The sequence below is a fragment of the Pogoniulus pusillus genome, chromosome 13 (assembly GCF_015220805.1).
Source record: "Pogoniulus pusillus isolate bPogPus1 chromosome 13, bPogPus1.pri, whole genome shotgun sequence".
NCBI lineage: Eukaryota > Metazoa > Chordata > Aves > Piciformes > Lybiidae > Pogoniulus > Pogoniulus pusillus.
In genome coordinates, this window is record NC_087276.1 from 31,444,126 (window position 1) to 31,465,949 (window position 21,824).

At 50.4% G+C, this 21,824-nt stretch overlaps 1 long non-coding RNA gene across 1 annotated transcript in view; it reads left to right on the forward strand.

Moving 5' to 3' along the window:
* The first annotated feature begins 4,219 nt into the window (after window positions 1–4,219).
* LOC135180969 (uncharacterized) overlaps window positions 4,220–21,824 on the forward strand; it is a 119,170-nt gene continuing 101,565 nt past the window's right edge. Inside the window, exon 1 of the long non-coding RNA XR_010304624.1 lies at window positions 4,220–4,385. This is a non-coding gene — a long non-coding RNA (uncharacterized LOC135180969). The remainder of the gene's footprint in view (window positions 4,386–21,824) is intronic.

Genomic DNA, 21,824 nt, shown 5'->3' on the forward strand with positions numbered 1-21,824 from the left:
TGGCAGCTAGCATGCACAAGGGTTCTCTGTGCAAGATGCTGGGCATGGTAGCAAGAGACACAATGCAGCTCTTCCAAGAAGTGTATCCTAGGGGCAGAGGGCTCCAGCTGGGTTTCTCACCATCAAAACCTGCAAGCCTTAGAGTATGATTCAAAGCCACTGAAGTCAGCACCAAGATTTCCAGTGTTTTTCCTGGGCTGTGGACCAATCCTGCTTAGTCCAGCCAGCGTGGGTGTAGGGAATGGTGCAAGGTCCCACTGTTCTTCTGTTGGCGTATGTTGACTCTTAGCCATTTGCACTCACTCCTTTTTCTCCAAGAGGACTTGACTCACAGCCAGCAGTTCCCTGTACTTGTCTCAGGTTTTTGGGACTCTGGGCCTGAACTGGAACTCTCCATAGCTACTGGGAAAGAAAGCCCAGCACGTAGGTTAAAGCATTTATAACTGATGGCATGGCTGAGGCGTCCAAGCTCTATTTCTGCAAGTGACTTAGTCACTTAAGAAATGAAACCACACTGCAAATTTCCCCTTCCTGAGGTCCAGACATTACCTAAGCCATCAGGCTGTGATGGGACAGACTCCTGTGATCTGGTTTGCCAGTTGCAGGTCATTAATGTGCCTGGATTTGCAGGCTTTCCCAGAGACAGTTTCTCTTGCAGCTGATTCTCCAACTCAGCCTGTGAGTCACCCAGAACTGCACTGGGTTTTAACCCACATTTAGCTACAGTTTTGCCACACAGCTGGTCGAAGTTGCAGGTTTCCAAAGTAAAAGGGAAGAAGTGAAGCTTGCAGTCTCCATTTCTGAGTCAGCAAGGCTATGTCTGGGAGCTTCAGAAAGCTGATCAGGGACACCAGCAAAGAAGAGATACCTTTGCCTGTGTGAGTGCAGGGTGGATGCTAATGCAATGTGCTTGCACAGAGAGGAGAGAAACAGTGAGATGAGCAAGTTAGGCACTTCAGCAGGAGGGCAGTCAGTGTCTTCTCTCTTGCTCTCAGAGCAGGCTCTGACATTAATTGGTGACTGCTTTGTTACAGAGACACAAATGAAGAAAGGTGTGCTTCGGGATGGAGCACAAGCACTGAAATGCAGGTCCTGTCTCTGCTGGAAGGGACAGACTAAGGTCTGCCAAGCAGATGGAAGTTTCTGGGGAAGCAGTTTAAGAGCTGGAGTTAGAGTGGCAGCCTGTGTGCCTCTTGGTCCAATGCTGCAGTAGTGACAGGACTGTGTCTGTACAGTTCCAAGCCTTGACCCACACCAGGAAGGCTCTGATGCACTACTGCTCAGAGAGTACAGTTCCTGGAGCCAAAGGCTATTTCTGCAGCCAGGGTTGCCTGTGAGGTGGGAATGTGGCAGCTCTGTAGGCTTGACACAGAAGGAGAAAATGCGTTTTCAAGGGGATGGAGTCAGTGTATTCACCGGTCACAGCACCTGGAGGGGCTGCTTGTCAAAATAACCCATTGTGCACCCAGAGTACAGGCAGACCTCTGTGGGGCCCAGCCCGTGAGTTTAGGTCCCTTCTGCCTTTGAACGTTTCCTTTTCTTCTTCAGTATGCAGTTGGCTGGGAGTTATTCAAAGGTAGCTTCAAAAGATCAAAGTCAAAGCCAGTCTTTAGAGCATTCATGCCTCTGCCATTCAGTTTATGCAGATATTAATGAGGTGCATTTCATATGGCCTGACATTCATGTCTTCTGTTTACTCTAACGAGGCTGTTCCTCTGTCCCTCATGTTTTAATAAGCAGCAGAGTCTCCAAGATCATGTTCTACAAAGATATTTTCCCACTTTAGGATTAGCAGGAGCAGAACTAGGAATGATAATTTTAGCAGGCATAAAACATCAGGATCTTGTGCCTGATGCCTTCAAAGCAGCAGGTTCTCCTCGGCTTTGCCTACTCTGCATTATCACAGGTCTCAGGCTAACACATTTCTTGCCCTTTTATCTCTCTAATTGTTTTCACAAGTTCATTAATGATTTTGCAAAAGCTGCAGTGAAACTAAAGGACATGCTCATAAACCTTTAAAGGGGGATAGAGCCGCCCGGTGATGGGAAAAGACTCATTAGTCTTTTCAAATCACTCTCAGCAGGTTTCTCTGCAGATCCAAACTTGTTAGGCACATAAATCTGCTTCTCCACGTCAGCTGGGTGTGCTGATTGTGTGGCAACTGAAGTTTGCTCCGCTTTTAAGTAGTCACAGAAATCCCCTTCCTGAAGCAGGTGTTCTGAGAGCCAGAACAAGGCTAAATTCTGGGTTCTGGTTGCAGTTTGTAGGATTTCTTGGGCCACTGATGTCATCTCTGCTCTGTTGCCTAGAAAATCCTGTGGTACTTCTTTGGAAAATAACAGGATTTGTCTCTGAGCTGGGAATACTGAGGTAGGTACTGTGTACACCCCAACACAAGAAGGACATGGAACTGTTGGAGCCAGTCTAGAGGAGGCCACCAAAGATCGAGTGGGAGGTGTCCCTGCCTATGGCAGGCAGTTGGAACTGGATGAGATGTGACCTTAAAGCTCATTGGGTGATTCTCTGCTCCACAACCTCCCTGAGCAACCTGTGCCAGTGTCTCACCACTCTCACTGGAAAGAACTTCCTTACATCCACTTTCAGTCTCCCCTCTGCCAGTTCAAACCCATTCCTCCTCATCCTGGCATTACAAGGCCTTGTCAGTAGTCCCTCCCCAATCTCCTCCAAGCCTTCTCTTCTCCAGGCTGCAGAGTCCCAACTCTCTCAGCCTGTCCTCATAGCAGAGCTGCTGCAGCCCTCTCAGCATCTTGGTGGCCTCCTCTGCACTGGCTCCAACACTTCCATGTCCTGCTTGTGCTGGGGGCTCCAGAACTGCCCCCAGGACTGCAGGTGGGGTATCAGGAGAGCAAAGGGGCAGAATCCTCCCCCTTGCCCTGCTGGCCATGCTGGAACTGAGACCAGAAAGCTTACTGCTTCTGCAGAGCACAGGATGCATCCTGAACTGCTACAGCAGCACGCTTCCACCCTCTGTCACCTCAAAACTGTTCTTTCTATGCTGAGATACAGAATGGAAATGATTTCCCAACTCTTGAGAGTGTTTTCCTTTGAGCTCGTCTAGATGAGGGCATTTCTACCACACAAAACTTAATTGAAGTATTTGATTTCCCTTCTGTGTGTGGAGTTGATGTGACACAACGAAAATAGGTTTTATTTGTACGAGGGGAACTTAGCTCTGGAGTAGGTGATTAAAACAACCCAGCAGCCTCTGGCACAGTTCTCACTTTGCTAGGAGCAGAAGGATTTGTCACCATTGATATTCCAGCTGGGTGGGTTTGAGAGGAAGCTAAATGTAAGGATGCATTTGAAATAAATACTTTGCAAGCATTATGTGGCACCTGGTGATAGAGATCTACAGAGAGTTTTAACTGAACTAGGCAGGGGATATTAACATCCATTTGGGGCCTTACTGCTCAGAGTTGCCTGAATGAAGTTGAACTGTCTGGTAGGGTCACTTCAAAGGGGTGAAAAAAGCTTTTGGTCTGTGCTCATTGCATGTTATGTTGTCACATCTCCACCTAAAGCTACTCGGCACTAAAGTGGCATTCTCACATTAGAGAGTGAGTAGTTCTCGGTGACACAATGGAAAACAAACCTCTTTCCCCAAGAAGCAAAAGGAGCAGAGCCAAACTCAAACCCAGGCACAACCTGCACTGAGCTGGGCTCGTTTCACTGCCAGGCACTGAGCAGCGCTTAGCACACGGCAGAGATGTGCCTTTTCTGCAGCAGTGTGCACACTGCCACGGGCTGCTCTGGCACAGCCCTCTCTTGGGAAGGGGTTTCAGCTGTGCCTGGTTTTAAGGCCTCTCGTTGAGGCTTTGCTGAAGTCGTACAGGACTGCTTCTGGTCACTACAACCGACGGCTGCCAAACCCTGCACTTCTGCACAGCGCTGCCTGGAAACCAGGCAAGTGCAGCCATCAGCCCTGGCCACACCTGCGAGCCAGAGGCCCAGCTGCTCACGTTTGACCTCGGCTCCTCCGAAGAGCAAAGCCTTTCCCGAGCTGAACTGCTGAGCTGCAGCGTGCTGGGCTCGATGCCGCAGGTGCACGGAGCACAGCTGCGGGCGGTTGATAAGCGCGCACCTGGGCCGCTGGGCTCGAGGTGTGCCCGGGGTCCTGCTGCTGCGGCTGCCCGGGGTCCTGCTGCTGCCCGGGGTCCTGCTGCTGCGGCTCGGGGTCCTGCTGCGGCTCGGGGCCCGCCGGTGCTGCGCTCGCTCTGCTGGGCCCTGCCGCCGCCCGCAGAGGGCAGAGAGCGCTGCCCGTGCCCGGGCGCGCAGCTCCCTCCTAGTGCCGCTCGCTGCGCGGTCCCTGCTGGCATTGCAGTCTCCTGGCATCGGCGCTTGGGAGCTCAGTGTCTTGCCGAAAGGTAAGTCCCAGAGAAGGGATTCTAAGTGCTGGTTTCTGCAGGCCTCTCAAACTGGATTTGGCTGGGGACTCGCTGGGCTGCCCTGACCGGAGCCTAAGCTCCTGTTTGGAAATGTGCTTGGCAAGTCTGCTCGATGCTGCAATAGTGTGTTCAGGGTAACAGAGGAAACTGCTCGAGGTGTGCTGTTGCTGTTTGTTTCGCTGTGGCTGTGTTGAAGGCTTGCCCTGACACCCTGGGATTAACTGGAGAAGGGCAAAGCTGGGTTTTTGGTTACTCTGCTGCCTTTGGGTTTTTCTACACAGATTTCCTGAGCCTTCATTGTCTGAGTGTCACAATTTCTGGTTGCTCATCACTTTGGCTGTTTCAGTCCCGTTTTTAGTGCCTAGCAAATGTTTCTCTCTGACAGCATAGTTGTGCTGCTGCATTGCTGCATGCAAGCGTTGGGGCATCTTTGCATGGGAGCTGCAGCTCTGCGGCAAGGCCTTCTGCGGAGAGAGTTTGCACTTAAGTTATTGGATGAATTCCTCCTTTGTTCTCTCTGAAAACGGCCTGTGAGCAGACTGCTAAGTTCTGAAAACAACTGATGACAGTGAATTGTTGCAGTTTCTTCCTTCAGTAATTCCTGCTCTGACCAAAATGTGCACGTGCCTCTGCTTCTTGAGTGGCTGACATGGAGACAGTTCCCCATGCGGTGTATGTGCAGGTAGCACAAGACATGACCTGGTACTTACTTTTAATGTGTGCATAGGTAAGGGTGCCAGAACACTGGCACAGGCTCCCCAGGGGGGCTGTGGAGTCTCCTTCTCTGGAGACTTTCAGGGCCTGTATGGATGTGTTCCTGTGTGATCTGTGCTAGATTGTGTGGTCCTGCTCCGACAGGGGGGTTGGACTCGATGATCATCTCCTTGGGTCTCTTCCAACGTCCTGTGAAGTACTGAGCAGCTTGGTGGTGACCTGGGTTTTCATTACCTTGAGGTACTGAGCCCAAAGAGCAGGGGGGGAGTGGGTTCATCTTTGCTTTCAGGTAGGTATTTGCAAAGGGGAGGTGGCTGGTTGTGTGGGTGGGCTGATGGAGTGGGATTTTAGGAGGGTGGGACTGGCCCCTGTAAATATTGTATTGTAAGTGGGAGGGGAAAAAAGGACAGTTCTTTGGTGGAGGAGGGAGAGAAGAATAAGTGAGAAGTGCTGTGTGGCTGGGTTCTGAGAAATGAGGGAGTGCCAAGAGGAGGAGCTGGACAGGAGGCTGGAAAGGTGGAACAGCCTGGCCACGTAGCTTGAGTCTGGTAGTGCTGGTAAGGGCTGTGTGGCAGAGCACTTGATTGCCAGATCGTCACCTGGCCTGTCCAGATAGGAACAGGGGGTCGTGGACTCTCCTCTCTGGGGATATTCAGAGCCCGCCTGGATGTGTTCCTGTGTGATGGGGCATAGGTGGTCCTGCTCTGGCAGGGGGCTTGGACTGGATGAGCTTTGGAGGTCCCTTCCAGCCCCTGACATTCTGTGGTTCTGTGTGTGTGACTGTGAGCTGAAGAAATGCATGGGAGCGTAACAGAAAATGTCACCGACTGTGGCAGCAACTGAGGAGGGCTAGACTCAGTGATGTGCCAGTGGCAGCCCTTTCTGTCACTGCTGCAGCCACAGCTCCTCCGTGCTCCTTGCAGGCAGCTGGCAGATACCTCCGTCTGCATTCCTCTGCTGCAAACAGCAGAGGGTGGAAAAATAGAGCCAGTTTTTGCTTTATGGCATTGTGTTGCTTTCTCCCTGTGGTAGTTTTGTTGCCTGGCTTGGTTGGAGCATTTTCTCTGCTGTACTCTAGATCTCGTTTTCACATCCTTCTTCTCTCACTTGAATGCGGCCCCAGTGAAATCTGCCTGTGCTGGCTCACAGTGGGCTGTGAAGACTGAAGTGAGCAGCAGGTAATGGGATGGAAGCCCTGGTGTTCAGACTAGTGCTGCTTTGCTGGTCACTGCTCACAGCATCTTTTCCTGCTCTGCCACTGTGTCCACTTTGTCCTCCTAGACTAGTGCAGCTCCCGGATCAACCACACTGGCATCAGTTAGTTTCTTCTGCCTCTGTTCACCGAAATCAACCAGAGGCACTGCATGTTTTCATGGGTTTGAAAAACATACCAACATGCTCCTGTCTGTTAGTCTGTTCCCACGGCTGGTCCTTGTTGACTGCTTTGTGCTGTGTCTGTGTAACAGTTGCTCCATTTGCAGTAAACCAGGAACAACAATTAGTGAAACCCAGAAGATCTGTTGCTTCTCAGCTGTCCTTGGCTCGGTGGTAGCTTCTATGTCTAGCATCTCTTGTGAAGCATTGAAATGGAAGTGTTGTCCCTTGCTGCTCGGGTGGTGGAGCCAGAGTCAGTAGGTGGCACTGGCAGACCCTGCTGGGCAGGGTACAGGGCAGGTGAGCAGCGCAGGGACAGCTCTGACAGATGTTTTGGTGCTTGGACTTGGCTTCTTGCCTGGGCAAATTTGTTGTAAGTAGCAGGTGGACCTTTTACCCCTTAGTCTCCCCTGCCAGAGTGCGATGGTGAGGCTGAAAGAGTTGATGCACTCCAGTGTTTTGGCAGAGCTTCCTGCTGGAAGGAGTTTCGCCACCAAGGCAGGCAAAGCAGTTGGCATTAACTCCACAGACATCTTGCAGGGTAACTGATGAAAGAGCCCAGCTGGGCTTGGCAAGGGTAGGGGTCCAGGTTTGGGCTTTGCTTTCCATGAAGGCTACTAGGGCGGTTCTGAGGGGCAGGGAGCGCCGTGGCCGCTGGGGGAAACAGATCCTCACTGTGCTGCCCTGGCTGAACCTGGCTGCCCTGTGCGGCAGCAGCTCGGTGGGGCTGCCAGGCTGCGCTGTGCTCCTCCGACGAGCAGCCTGTCCTGTGCCGCTGCGAGAGAGCCTCCTTTCCTAAAGGAGCATTCCTGGAAAAGTAACTAGCGCTGCCGTGAAATGAGGATTTGTGGGTTAGCGGTTACCATGGGAGCAGCTCCAGGAACCCCTCTGCTGCACGGTCACTATCTTGCACCAGTCTTCTTGCCTTGCAGGCTCTGGAGCAGCCACTGAGCTGGCATGGCGCTCCTCTGCGCGCCGCAGTGTTGGCAGCGACGTGCGATGCTCTGGGGGCTTGTGAGTGCTGACTTCAGTGACTTTGGGAGCAATCTCCGTGGCCAACGTGAGATGCTCCTCTGTGCTGAAGCATATGAAAGAGACTGCTGCATTTAATACATCGGAGCCCGTGAGACACAGCAGCAGCTCCTGTGATTTACTGGGGAGACAGCGCCGTGCCAGAGCGTGCTCTGTGAGCAGAGGCACAAACAAATCATGCTACACCCTGCTGTAAATCTCCTTTACTGCTGAAGTGTCTGCATTAGTAAATGCAGCAATAATGGATTAATTCAGACAAGAGGTCCTGTCCCAGGCCGTTTGGCCATTAGCTCTCCTTCACTGGAGACTTTCAGAGCCTGCCTGGATGCATGCCTGTGTGGCCTGCCCTGGGTGATCCTTCTTTGGAGGGCACTTGGACTAGACGAGGTCACCTCCAACCCCTGATGTTCTGTGACTGGGGCAAACTCGGGCCCTGACAAGGATATGGGACTTCAGATAGTGATGACATGGGACAAAATAACGTGTCACTTAGGGTATGGCCTCATGCCCTTGAGTCTGCAGGAGGAGGATAGTCCTGGGGAGTCTGGAGAAACAGGCTGCCTCAATTTCTGTGCTTTCTGACCCCCTTCTGAATCCTGCAGGAAAGACTAACCTGCATCTATTGCTGGCTACCACCCCTTGGCCTCACTTGAAACATTTATCAGGCACAGGTGATTCTAACATGGTGGTCTCTGAATTCCTCTTATATTGGATTCCTATTCTGCTCTCTTTGTGTCTGGAGGGCAGGGCCAGGGAGCATCGCTCTCAGTTTCTTTGGACAGACTGCCCAAGAGGCAGAGACAAGTGAGCAAATAGAGTTTTTGAAGGGTCACTTTTCACTTGCCCTGAGGCCAACAGAAGAGCGGAGCTGGCTGCTGAGAGACAGTGTGGTGTGTCTGTTATCACAGCTCATACAAAGCTTGATGTAGCCAGCTGGCAAATAGCAGCGATGCTCCTGAGTCCAAGCTCACCCTGTTCTCGTTGGCATTTCTGGCAAAGAAAGGTAAAGAGCTGTCCCAGCTGCAACAAGCTGTGAGGCCTGGCACTGCCTTTCTCTTCACTTGCCTGCAGTCCGAGTGCCCCTCAGCAGGAGCTGCTGTGCTCGCACACACCAACCTTTCCCACCCTTACTACTGCCTGGAGACCTGCAGTAGAATCATAGATTAGCCAGATTGGAAGAGTCTTCCAAGCTCATTCAGTCCAACCTAGCACCCAGCCCTATCCAGTCAACCAGACCATGGCACTAAGTGCCCCAGCCAGGCTTTGCTTGAACATCTCCAGGGACAGCGACTCCACCACCTCCCTGGGCAGCCCTGCCATGATGCAGTGCTAGCTCCATAACCACATCAGTAACTTTGTAGCTCACACCTTTCTCTCTTCCCTCTTCAAACCTGGCTTTGTTTTAACCTGGCTCCCTCCAAATGCACCACAAGGCTGGTGTGAGGTGCTGCCCTACCGCGTTGCTGAAGAGGCAAGTGTGGGGATGCTTAGGAGCTGCTGATGAAAAGCTTTCACGTGAGTACCTTGGCTCTGTCCTTGTGTGGGACTTGCTGTTTTACTGGGGAGGTGTGACGGTTTGGGGCTAATTGGGATATTTTACTGAGAGAAATTAAATCCTTAGCTGTGAGAAGAAAGAAGAAAGCAACAGCAGCCTATATCACTCCTTCTGCTGAGAAACACCAGCAGTCAAAAAGTAGATAAGAAGTGAGAACTGCTCAGTTCTCACTTCCCCTTCCCTCCGGCCGTCTGCGTGTGTGATTGTCTCTGCCTTAGCTCTAATCCGACCTAACCCTTTCTTTCCCCTAACCTCCTTGTCATCTTTTTGACATCTCACCTCAGATCTCTCCAGATTTACCACATGAGACATACAGGGACTGATCTGGTTATTTCTGAAGGGAAGGAGAGGGGAGGGAGGGAGGAGGTTTGGGTCCAGAGCCTCCTGGCAGTCTGATTGTGAGAGGGATTTTGTGTTTCTGTGCTGTTTCTGGCAGCAAAGTTCCTTTCTTGGCTCTTGCCTCTTGACCCAACCAGCCTGTGTCTGACTGGCTCTGATGAGAAACCCCAGAGTGGTTACTACAGTGATTAATCTCTGAAGCAACCTTTTCCTTTAGATACTGCACATGGGAGACAGCAGGGAGGCTTTTGGTCTCTGTGAGTGGACCTATGTGGTCCTACTTCCTTGAGCAAGGCTTTGTGTAAGTTGTATTGCAGCTGACTCTGATTTGCCATTGGAATGAGCTGCCCAGGGAGGTGGTGGAGTCTCAGTCCCTGGAAGTGTTGAAGCAAAGCCTGGCTGGGGCACTTAGTGCCATGGTCTGGTTGACTGGACAGGGCTGAGTGCTAGGTTGGACCGGATGAGCTTGGAAGTCTCTTCCAGCCTGGTTGATTCTATGATTCTGGCCTCTGTCCTGGGTCAAATGGTGGTTTGGGTTGTACTTTAGTTTAAATGTCCCCTGTCCCAACCTAGTCTCTTAAAAAGATCATTTTTGTCAGCACTACACTCCCCTGTCCACAGACAAGTTGCTGTTGTTAATTGCTGCTACCATACTGAGCGCTCCCCAGGGCAGTGACCATCACATCAAAGCTTCTGCTGAGTGCAGGAGGTTTGCTGCCCCTGCTGCTCTGGCTCTGAAATCTTACTTTAAAAAAAGGGCAGATCTTTTCTTCTGTCACCACCCCAGCTGTGCTGTCAGCCCCACTCGGGAAGGCACTCTGAATAATTGACTTCTGCCTTGTGCAAAATCAAAGGCCTAGGAAAGTGTCAATGACACTGCTAGATCATTTGACTCAGAAGCCTTGGGGAAGCAATGGCCTGGGTTAACTGCAGGGCCCCAAGATAAGAGTCACTGGTTCTGTAGTCTGTATGATCTTGTCTGCACTTGAAGGCTGCTGGGGACAGGCACTAACTGTGCACACACACTTCTGTGCTGGACTGCACCAGTGCAAGAGTTAATGAGGGACAAATCCATGTGTAAGCAAGTTACTGATGGACCATGCAGAGAGCTGAGCTTAACCACTGCTGCACAAGTGCCTTGCAAAGCCTTATTTTCTCTCTGGTTTGATGCTCAGAGGGCTGCAGCAGCTCTGCTGTGAGGACAGGCTAGAGGAGTTTGGGCTTTGCAGCCTGGAGAAGAGCAGGCTTCCAGAAGACCTTAGAGTGGTTCTCCAGTATCTGAAGGGGGCTACAGGAGGACACCCCTTTACACTAAGGTTGGTGAGACACTGGCACAGGCTGCCCAGGGAGGTGTTCAAGGCCAGGTTGGATGAGTCCTTGAGCAACTTGTTCTAGGGGGAGGTGTCCCTGCCTGTGGCAAGGGGTTGGAACTGACTGATCCTTGAGGTCCCTTCCAGCCTAAGCCACTCTGTGATAAGCAAACAAAAGTGGTTTCTCATTGTTAAAGGGCTGACCATGAGCCTTCACCGACAGGGAGGGAAATAAAAACACAGGAAACCCAAACAGCTTGGTTCTCTTGCCAGCATCCTGTGTTTCCTTCGGCTTTGCTCCAGTGCTTGCAGTGTCTGTGCTGCTCCTGCCATGCTTTCCCTGCACGTTAGCTGCTTTTGTGTTCTTGCCTCTTGTGAAAAAATGTGACCTTCAGCTTTTGGGCTTTCCTAATTGCTATTAATCTGCTCAATAAGGAAGAGTAATAGAAAGGGCCAAAATTACAATCTGCTCTGTCTGACTTCAGTCTTTGACCCCAGTACTGGCCCTTCTAGAAAGATGTTGTTTCCCTTGGGAATGCTGACCTCTGCCTGGAGGAGAGCTGCTGGGAGCACAGACTCCTCCTGTGTGCCTCCACAGCAGCCCTGTGTGGAGACAAACAGGCTGCTTCTTGTTTCTAACTAGGCCTTGGTGTCCTGCCCTTCCCACTGCCTTTTTGACCTGCTATTTGTACTCAGTAGCCACAGTCACCCTCCGTGCCCGAGAGGCCTCTCCGCGTCTTGCGCTCCCTGGAGCCGTGCCTGGGGCGTTGCTGGATTGCTCAAAACCTCAGACCTGGTCAAGGCCAGTTGATCCTCCTGTGATCAGAGCTGGCCCTAAGCTACCTGGTGTGCACGGACTTGGAGAGCAAAGGTACTTGAGGCCCTAGCTGAGCGGTGGAAGTTGGCTTTCATCCCTTCTCAAGTACTCTGCTTCTCCTGAGCGGCAGCCACCAGTGCCCCACCTCGGAACCCAGGTACAGTGTGCCACAGAGTGAGCAGATGTTGGAGAGGAGGCTGCAGGTCAGAAGAAAATTCCTTTCCTCTCAGCCATGTGTGCCATGAGAACATCTTTCCATCTCCTGGCGCTCGAATAATCCTCCTGCACGCTGTGCTCCCCGCTGCTGGCTGTCGGCACTCGCTCTGCCCGGGGCTGCTTCCCGGAGAAGGGGCAGGGAAGGAGCGCGGTGTGACCGAAAGGCCACGGGACGCAGGATGAGCAGATGGCAGGTGCCGTCTCCTTCCCGGAGAAGGGGCAGGGAAGGAGCGCGGTGTGACCGAAAGGCCACGGGACGCAGGATGAGCAGATGGCAGGTGCCGTCTCCTTCCCGGGAACAGCCTGGGCCGCCATGGAGAAGGCGTCTGTCGGGCACAGCCCAGCCCTGCGGACCTGGCGACTGTGACACGGAATTTGGGCACCGGCAGGACGCTGTAGTGACAATGACCTTTGAATGCCTGCTGCTAAGATAATCACAATAATCTGTCTGCCGACTTTCTCCTAATGTGCGTCTTCTAATTCATTGTGGGAGGCAAAATCCTTGGGCAGGAGGAATGCAGACGTGGCACTGGGACTGTAATTTACCTTGTTAAGCACTTGAAGGAGCGGCTCTCGGGAGCTGCAGATCCTGCCCGAAGCAGGACTGCTGCCTTTGCAGATGAGTCTTTAAGAAAAAGACAAGAACTGTTTCCTTAGAAAGGGCTTCCCAGTGCCAGGGATCCCAGCTCTGTGAAAGGCACTTAGAAAATGAGTGTCCCACTTGCAGGATTTACTGTGAGTGTGCTCCCGTCCTAATCTTTTTGAGCCTGCCCTTGGAGCAGAGGATCTTCCCCTTCTACCTTTCGCTGACTGTGCACTAATGTGCTTTGTTACTGGAACAGCTGTTAGAGCCATTCCTGTCATCCCAAAGAGGATGGTTTGAGCAGATGGATTTCTGTCTGACGGAGAATCTCAAACAAAGCTCTGCCATGTGCTGACCCTCGGTGTAGCGTCAGGCTGAGGACTCTTAACCTTGCAGCATCAGTTACAAAGCAGCTCTGCTCCCAGGAGCAGCACTGTGCCAAGGAGGGCTCTTTGTTACCTGTTAATCAGCAATCAGTTCCTCTGTGATCTGTGTCAGATAGCATTGTCCTGCTCTGGCAGGGGAGTTGGATTCGATGATCTCTTTGGGTCCCTTCCAACCCCTAACATCCTGTGACCCTGTGAACACAGTTGGGTCTGTTTGATAGTGTAAAACCTGTCATCGTTCCTTTCTAGGAGTGGTACTACGACAAAAGAAGGATCTAGGGTTTAGAAATTCCTTGGGAGAATGGAGTTAGTAGTTTGATAGGAAAGTACATCCTCAGAAAAATGAGTGAGAGTGAGCAGTAGCAGCAGGGCCAGCAGGTGACTGATGTGTAGGGAGGGAAGCACAGCTGTCTGCAGAGCATTCTGTACACAGCTTACTTGCTGTTAAAGAAGGTGATTATTTTTCTTCCTTTCACACTCAAAGCCGCCTTTTTATCCGTCCCTGAGGTGAGTGAGGGTGCAGGGAGCAAGGGGAAAGGAGCAGCTTGTCAACCTGCTGCTCAGGTTGTGATGGTTTGGGTGTTACCCACACCCTACTTAAGAAAATCACCCAGACTAGACTCAGCCAAGCTGGAATTAGAATGAAGCTTTGTATTTACAGCTCAGCACAAGATACAAGCAGATATACAGAAATAGGCAAATTAAAAAGGTGAAACAGAAACACAGCAGCCCTCCCAGAAACCAGAGTCCCCAGGAGGGGCTCCCAACCACCCTTCCACCTCCTTCCCACGCCTCTACCCTGTCCCAGACTTTGCCTACTTTCAAGGTGAGTTTGGAGAATCAGCCAGGGGGGGTAGGAAACAGAAGGATTAGTTGCACAGACAGCAGGGTAGGGAGAGATGTGCAGGCAGCCAGAGAGCAACTCTGTTATCTATGCTTGTGTCCTTGCTTTTATACATCTCAGCAAGCCAATGAGTGCAGCAGATGTCGCCATTGTTTCCATTTCACAGCCTATCCTCTAATTCTTCTCACCAAAATATTCCAGCTAGCTTCAAACTAGCACACGGGTGGCAGTTCAGGACTGTGGTCCAGCAGCAGTGCCTGACTTCGGTGAGATTTTCTCAGGCAGATTTGGATATTGCAAGGAGAACAGTTCTGCTTTGTTCCCCTTTAGGTGGGCTCTGCTGTCATGCCACCCTGTTCCCATGGGAGCAGCCTGTGCCCTGCAGAGGCTGTGTTTGGCACCTGTGTGGACAAAGCCCTCTGAGAGGTCAGCATTCGTGGAGCTGAGACTTGCAGCTCCCTGCCTGCCTCTGGAAATGGCCTGTCGAGGACACTTTGAAGGCATGTTTGCAAGGCTTGCACTGCTGCTTGCTGGTCGTGCTGAGGAATAGATTGGGTCTGACTGTCTGCAGCTGCTTTTGGCACCTTTCACTGGTGCAGACATTCCCATTGTGATCTGTGAAAAAGGAACCACCCCAAATGGTTCATTTTCTAGGAAATATTCCTGGGCAAAAGCTCACCTCTCAGTCCCACTGCCCAAAGCCAGCCAGCTGGACCCTTAGTCCTAGAGGCAGCCTTACAGTTGGCACTTGGCATTTCTAAGAACTGACTTAGCTAGTTCCTGCTGGCAGGGTCAGGCTTCTGCTCTGCTTTCTGGGTTGTTTTGGTTTCTTTTTTTGCAGCTGGAAGCCTTTTTGACTTGTATTGTAGAGCTTCTTAGCCCTGTTGAATCTGGCTTAGTGTTTCTCAAGGGATGGAGGAAGGATTGCTAATAGCTTTCCAACCCACTTTAGTCTCTCTCTTCATAATGCAAACTCTCAGCAGAAGAGACTCCAGCAAGGTCTTTGTCCTGGGTGACTTTTTGCTGAATAAGTTAGCAATGCTCTAGTTAGCAAAATGTCTTAACCCCTGTGGGTGTGTTCAAACCCTCTGGTGCACTGCAGCATGGCCCTGATGAAGATAAGGTAAGAAATGCTACAAGGGCACTTGGGTCACATTTACACCTTAATGCAGCCAGTACCCAAAATGCATCCTTAGATGTGCCAGGCAGATAAAGACAAATCAGGAAAATCTGCCACTTTCCCCAAGAGGATCTAAATCTGGCCCTTCCTTTCCACTTTCAGAGAAGCATAGAATCAACCAGGCTGGAAGAGAGCTCCAAGCTCAGCCAGCCCAGCCTAGCACCCAGCCCTGGCCAAGCAACCAGACCATGGCACTAAGTGCCCCAGCCAGGCTTGGCTGCAACACCTCCAGCCACGGCCACTCCACCACCTCCCTGGGCAGCCCATTCCCATGCCAATCACTCTCTGCCAACAACTTCCTCCTAACATCCAGCCTAGACCTCCCCTGACACAGCCTGAGGCTGTGTCCCCTTCTTCTGTTGCTGCTTGCCTGGCAGCAGAGACCAACCCCACCTGGCTACAGCTTCCCTGCAGGGTGCTGCAGACAGCAATGAGCTCTGCCCTGAGCCTCCTCTTCTGCAGGCTGCACACCCCCAGCTCCCTCAGCCTCTCCTCACACGGCTGTGCTCCAGGCCCCTCCCCAGCCTTGCTGCCCTTCTCTCAACACCTTCCAGCACCTCAACATCACTCTTGAGTTGAGAGCTGGGCAGCCAATACAAGCTGTGCACCTTCCAAGGGTGAGCTGACTTTGCCTTTAGAGAAGGTCATTTGGTTCTTCCCTGTGTGTGTTATTATCCAGTGTGTTTTCCACAGCAATCTTGCTTTCTAAAAACAGCTGTTTGTGGAAGTTGTATGCTGCATGGCCACACAAAAGGGAGCAGGTTCATGTAAAAGCTGATTATTAGGTTCTTCCAGGCTGGGCATTTTAGAGAAGAAACCCCAACTAACCCCAGCACCTCCTGATTTCTGTTAGGTGGTGTAACATGGCTTGAGAGGACAGATACAGGACTCTGCTGGGCAGCTCATCTGGCACTGAGGCTAGTGACAGCCTGAAAGAAATTGCCCCCTGAGTCAGCTACCAGCTTCTCCAGCTGTGTGTGTCTGCAGTGCTCATTTCATCTCTTTGCTCAGCTTTCTTGGAATCTGGGCACGCAGTCTGACCTGATAAATAGCTGAAACTGGCAATAAAGAGAAAGGAAAGTTCTACACTTCAGAGGTCAAGCTGGCCTCCAAATCATATTTGCCCTAATGGAGAGCAAATGCAATACTACCAAAAGCCAAATGAATGTTTAGTCACCTGAGGAAACACCACTCTGAGATGAGCTCTCATTATTTCTTTCCATTTTACTGCTTTAATTTCTGCTTGGCTTCTGCTCCAAACCTAAAAATAGGGGCATTAGTCACTGGGTACTTCAGAGGCACCCTGGAGGCAGAAGCCAGGTTCTAAGGTAAGTCAGAGCTGGTGGCTCTTCAGATGGATGGAATCACTTGCAACAGGCCTTCAGGATGCATATTTTCATCTACTTGATTTACTCCTATTGTTTGAGCCCTGGTGTGAGGTGGCACAGATGTGGTGGAGCCAGGCTGATGAGGAACTTTATAGTGAGCTGTCAGGGCAGGAAATCCCACTGCAAAGGGACCTTCTCCTCGGGGCTGTTTGTGAGGGTGGTGCAGCAGAAAGCTGAGTGAAGGATGCAAAATGAGAGTGAAAAAAATAGAAAGAGATGAAAGTGCACATGGAGAACCAGGCAGGAAAATTATCTGACCTACTGCTAGGCAGAACCGGGAGGAATCAGACCTCCTTCCAGAAGGGAGGCCTTGGTCCATTTTTGGGTGTCTTGGCCTCTCATCCTGCTCTGCATGGGAGCTGATTTGTCTTCAGAGGCTTTCCCTTCCCACAGGAGCTCTTCCAGTGCTCTGCCCAGCCTGGGAGACGCTTGTGACTTGTCTGCTGATTATATCAAGCCTCCCTTTTGCCTTCTCACATGCTTTGACTCTGTGAATGCAGACAGGCAAAAGCCAGTAGTGGCTACTGCAGCATTTCTGACAGCATCTCTGTGTCTGTGCTGGCAAAAGCCATTCTGAGTGATTGATTCCGTGTCCCTGCAGTACCTGGGGCGGGCTGGGCACACCAGGAATGCCTTTGAGTTTCTGTGCTACAGAAACATTGTGCATCGCAGCTGAGCTGTCAGCAGCTTGTAAGGAAGCTGACTTACCACTTAAACTGTTGTTCCTTCATCTATGTGAGATAGTGTGGGGCATTTATAACAACTAACACTGGCCTGAAGGGTGTCTTACTGCATTTATTGGCTTTGGAATACCAGAAGCATCATCTTAATTTTTGAGCAGTTGTATACAGAGGTCAGCAAGAGATTCAGGCTTGGGTTTTACTGTTTGCTCTGCCAAGAGGCCAACACAGCCTCCTTGAAAGCATGTCAATATTTAATACAAAATATCCAGTTGGAATGACAGAAGAACAAATTCTCTTCTGGAGGAGGCAGGCTGGATGCTTTGCAGTGGAGTGGCATGTTTATGCTGGGGCTAATGTGGCTGCCTTTTCCTCAGTGCACCCAATCTAACAGATGTAAATGCAGGAGCTGCTGGAGAGGGAGTGCTGCTCCTGGCACAAGAACAACAAAGCAGATGAATCTGAGAGCCAATATCATATCCCAGGCTCTCCTCTATATATCAAGAGAAGGAGCAGGAGTAAAGAGGCTGCTTCTCAGATTTTAATAAGATGGTGCCTGTGAAGATTACATTTTGGCTTCTAGTGCAATACTTCATCTCCCTCTGCTTTTGGACTCTTTTCTGAGAGTGCATCTATGTGTACACTTGGTGGTTGCAAACATATTTTAGGTCACTCAGTCAAGTGACATTAAAACCAAGAAGTGCTAACAACGACTTTGCAGTGCTGCTGGTAGCTGGGTGCCATGGCTCAGCTGGCACACGAGCTGCTACTGGTGCTGCGTGTCACAGCTCTGGCAACCGAACGCGTTGCTGCAGCTCCGTGTCACCGGTGCCAGCAGCAGGAAGATGGCTCTAGATAACTCGGTCAGCCTGCCCATGGCTCTTCCAGCAGCACAGAGAGGGCTGTTTCCCTGTTCCTGGCTTTAAGGTGGCCTGTGCCAGCCCAGGGTCTTATTGTGTGACCGGGAGTGAGTTTCTCCAGATAAGCCTTTCAGAGGAATTCCCAGCTCCCCTTCTGGCAGCCACAGGGTCACAGAATGTTGGGGGTTGGAAGGAACCTCTGGAGAACTTTGGGCCCAAACTCCCTGCCAGAGCAGGAGCATAGAATCCAGTGCAGGTCACACAGGAATGCATCCAGACAGGGCTGCAAAGTCTTGAGAAGGAGACTGCACAACCTGTCTGGGGAGCCTGTTCAGTGCTCTGTGACCCTTACAGTCTTTCTTGAGCGTACAATTTGCTGTACCATTTGTAGGGCTGCTTAGTTCCTAATCCAGCCATGCCTTCTAAGCAGATCTGGAAGCTGGAGACGAGAGAACTTGTTCTGTGTTGTTGCTTTTGTTTTCTTTATAGTATTTAAACTCTGCCTGCTTGAGGAACTGTGACAGCAGTGTTGTGTTTGCTGCAAAACAAACATTTGCAGTGGTGGGAAAACTGTGCCTCATCTTAGATTTGATATCTGTGTCAACATTCCCACAGGGACAAGGGCAGTGTATTCTGGTAGTAGGCAGTGGCTCAGGCAGCCCTGCAAGTATGAACTGCACCCCTGGAAGTTCCTGTTGCTGTGCCTGGGGTGGGAAAGAGTGCATCAGTCTGCTGAGCTGAAAGCTCAGAGCTGGCCGATGCTGCTTGAGCTGAGAATGTGCACAATGGAGTAGAAAATGCCGTTACTTTTAAGTGAAGAGAGCAAAACCATGCAAATAGGGAGTGTGCAGCAGGTTTTCAGTGCTCTGGGGGACAGATTGATCTGTATAAGCTTTACTGTACCTTGTTTGTTGGTGAGGCCAAATTTCCTGGAAAGGAATAAAAGCTCACAGAAATTATTTGTTGATTTAAACTCCTCTAAAGGATCTAACTGCCTGAGGTTTGTGTGCTGCAGTAGTTGCAATATACAGTTAAGGGTGAGGGTGGCTCAGAGTAAAACTTGTTGGTGGGTAGACTTATGGATTTAATGTGCTCAGCACCATCCACTGTGCCTGCTCTTCACTTCAGTGTTTTAGCAGGGTCAAACTGTCATCCCAACTGATGTATGCAACGGTCAATATCTTTTATATATTCTAAGCTTGAAGCAGGGCAGTAAAATGACCTGCTCTGTGTCACCCAGAAAGTCAGTGCTAGTGCTAAGGATGGTTCCTTAGGTGCCAGAAGCACCCAGGGGCTTGTTCCGCCTCTGTTTTGCTGGAGTTTAATTTAGGTAACTTTTGAAGGAAAGGCAAATTCTTTCTGTGTGAAAGAACTAGAGACTATGCAAGAGGAACAATGAAACAAATATTTTAACAATCAGCAGTGTTTAATTTATCTGAGAGAGTCAATACTCAATGGCCACTGGCACGCAGGGTACCAAATAGCCCCCAGCAGTGTAAAGTTCTCTTTTTGGCCACCTGCTGAGTGGTCAGCACTCTTGAATATATTAAAGCAGCTGTGAGTAATGAAGAAACTTGTAAAAATGACTTTTTTTTTTTTTTTTTTTGAGGGGAAGTTAATGAGCTGAAGAAGGGCTAAATTTATTGAACAAGCCATTTATTTAATGAACTGTTTGACTCAATAATATTGCATCTCTGCTGTAGCTTCTAGCTGGGCCTGAGGGGCCTGTGTGCTTTACTCCAGTATAAACTGCCTCTCCTATATTTTATGGCTGTGGCACATTTCTGGCCCTTCCAAGAGGTTGTGAACCATTAGATAATGACAGCAAGCAGAATGGAAACAGTGAAGTCCTGGCGGAGCATCACTGCAGCCAAGATACAGCAAGATTAAAGCAGGGATTGCAGCTGTAAGTGCACTAGCAAAAACATCCTGAAGGCTGATGTTAACAGAGTTTGCAAGGAAACTAGTATGTCATCCTTCAGGTTGTAAAGTAAACTGTAGCAGTGGCTTGGGTCAAACTTTTTTGGAATGAGAAAGTTCACCCCTGTGCCCCTGCTGCAGGGATCAAAAGCTGTCTGGTGTCCTACAGCAGGAATCTGGATCTGTTCTGACAGTTCTCATGCGTGTTTTACATCTGTTGGGCACTTCCAGCAAAGCCATGGTGCAGACGTGTGATGGAGAGGCTGCTTGCCTATTCCCGTGGCCAGTTGTTAGCAATCAGTTCTTCCCGCGGTGCCTGGGACTGCTCACTGGGTGCTTGACTTGGCTGGTCCCGTATGGCAGTTCCTACAGGGTTCTCAGCCTTGCTGCACTTAAAGCTAGGTGAAGCTGGGAGAAGAATTCAGTTTTCTGTGTACTTACTGATGCCTGCACTGATGTTTGAAAGGAAATGGCTGTCCATGACTTGTACATACAAACCAGAGAGAGCAACCCAACAAATAAAGCCGTGTGAGATCATGCCAAGAAAGCCTCTTCCCTGCACCTGCCATGTGTGGAAGGGGATGCAGCATGGCTGATTTACAGCCAGGGAATACTTGGCTCCAAGTTAGTAAACAGAATTGATGAATAACTGTTTTGTTGTTGAAGAGCACATAGCATTTGTGGGCTGATGAGGCAATCAGGTGCCAAGAAGATGTACTAAGCCACTACTTTTAGCCCTGAGTGAAGACACAGCTCTTGGGACTAGAAAAGGGTCTGTTAAGGAGTGGAAAGAGAGCAGCAGGTGGGGCTGAGAAAGGAAGTTTTGATGCTGGTTAAATGGTCAACCTGCAGGGAGCTAGAGCAGGAAAAGCTGTAATGGGAAGGATGAGAGGATCAGTTAAAGGAAGAGGCATTTAGTTGCTAAAAGGAGGGCCAGATTTAATCCAAATATTTTACATGTTTAAATTTTTCTTTAAAAAACAAAAGGAAACCCAAGGCCTGAGTAAAGCACCAATCCCCCTACACCTGAAATGGGATTTGAATCGAAGTCAGTCATGACTCTGGTTGCCATGGTTTTAAAGGTGCTGCTCCACAGACACTTCAGATAGCAGGGGATACTTTCATCTGCCTGTGTGGCTGGGTTCATTTTCGTCTGCTGGAATTATTCATTTAGTTTGCTGTAATTATTCTCTACTGGCAGTAGCAGGCCTGATCCTGCCGTCTTAATAGAGGTGATCTTTTTGAATCCAGAGGAAGAAAGATGAAGCTGAACTAGTCGGAGATGCAGGCAGGAGTGCTGCAGCTCTGGGCTTGCAGAGATGCACAGAGAAACTCTAAGCAGGAGTCAGGGCAGAACTGGAGAGAGAAAAAAAACCAGGCTCTGGGCTGTGAAGGTGCATGGAAAGCCCACAGAAGAGCTGCTGCGTCCTGTCAACACAGGCACTGATGTTCTCCCCGGTCTGTTTGGAGGTGCTGTTTAAGATGGAAGAATTGCTCTTGTGCCCTCCCAGGTTTTGCCCTTCTTTGCCCAGCAGTCATATCCCCAGCTGGGCTAGAGCACCACAGTGAAGCAGACAAAGCCTGGCCCTTCACTTTGCTGACCTCCAGACTGCTGCTCCTTGAAGCAACACCGCTTGGGTGAATGCAGAAATTCCCACTCCTGGGCTCTTCTTGCAGCAGCAGCAGCCTCAGGCTCGTGAAGAGCCTGGAACTCCTTTTTGATCTTGGGTCAGAGAAACAGTTGATGGATCCTGTGCCTTGCTGCCTTTGTGTCTTGTCTGCCTCTGAGCCCTTGCATTCTGGCTAAGAACACAGCCGTTGGCGCTGGCGTGGCATGTCTAAGTATAGATACCTCTCTCCTGTAGTTGACTTTACTTAAAACACAGAGCCCAGCAGACTTAAAACTAGAAACTGAGGAGGTGAGGTCATAGAATCACAGAATCAGGTTGGACTGCAGCCCTGCGTGGCTCTAGCACAGCTGCCAACTGAAACAGGTGATCAGTAAGTACACTTAGCAGGTATTCTCTCCAAATATTAGTTGTCACATAATCTGCAATGAAGTAGCATTCAGAGGCTAAGGATCCTTCCCAGCACCTTCTCTATGCTTTATTTTACTGACCTTTAGCCTGTTCCCCTTAGAAGCATGAGCCAGGAACCCTCTGCTGTAACAGCAGTCCCAGTTGCACATACCTCTCATTTCCTTTGGATTACATTAATTGC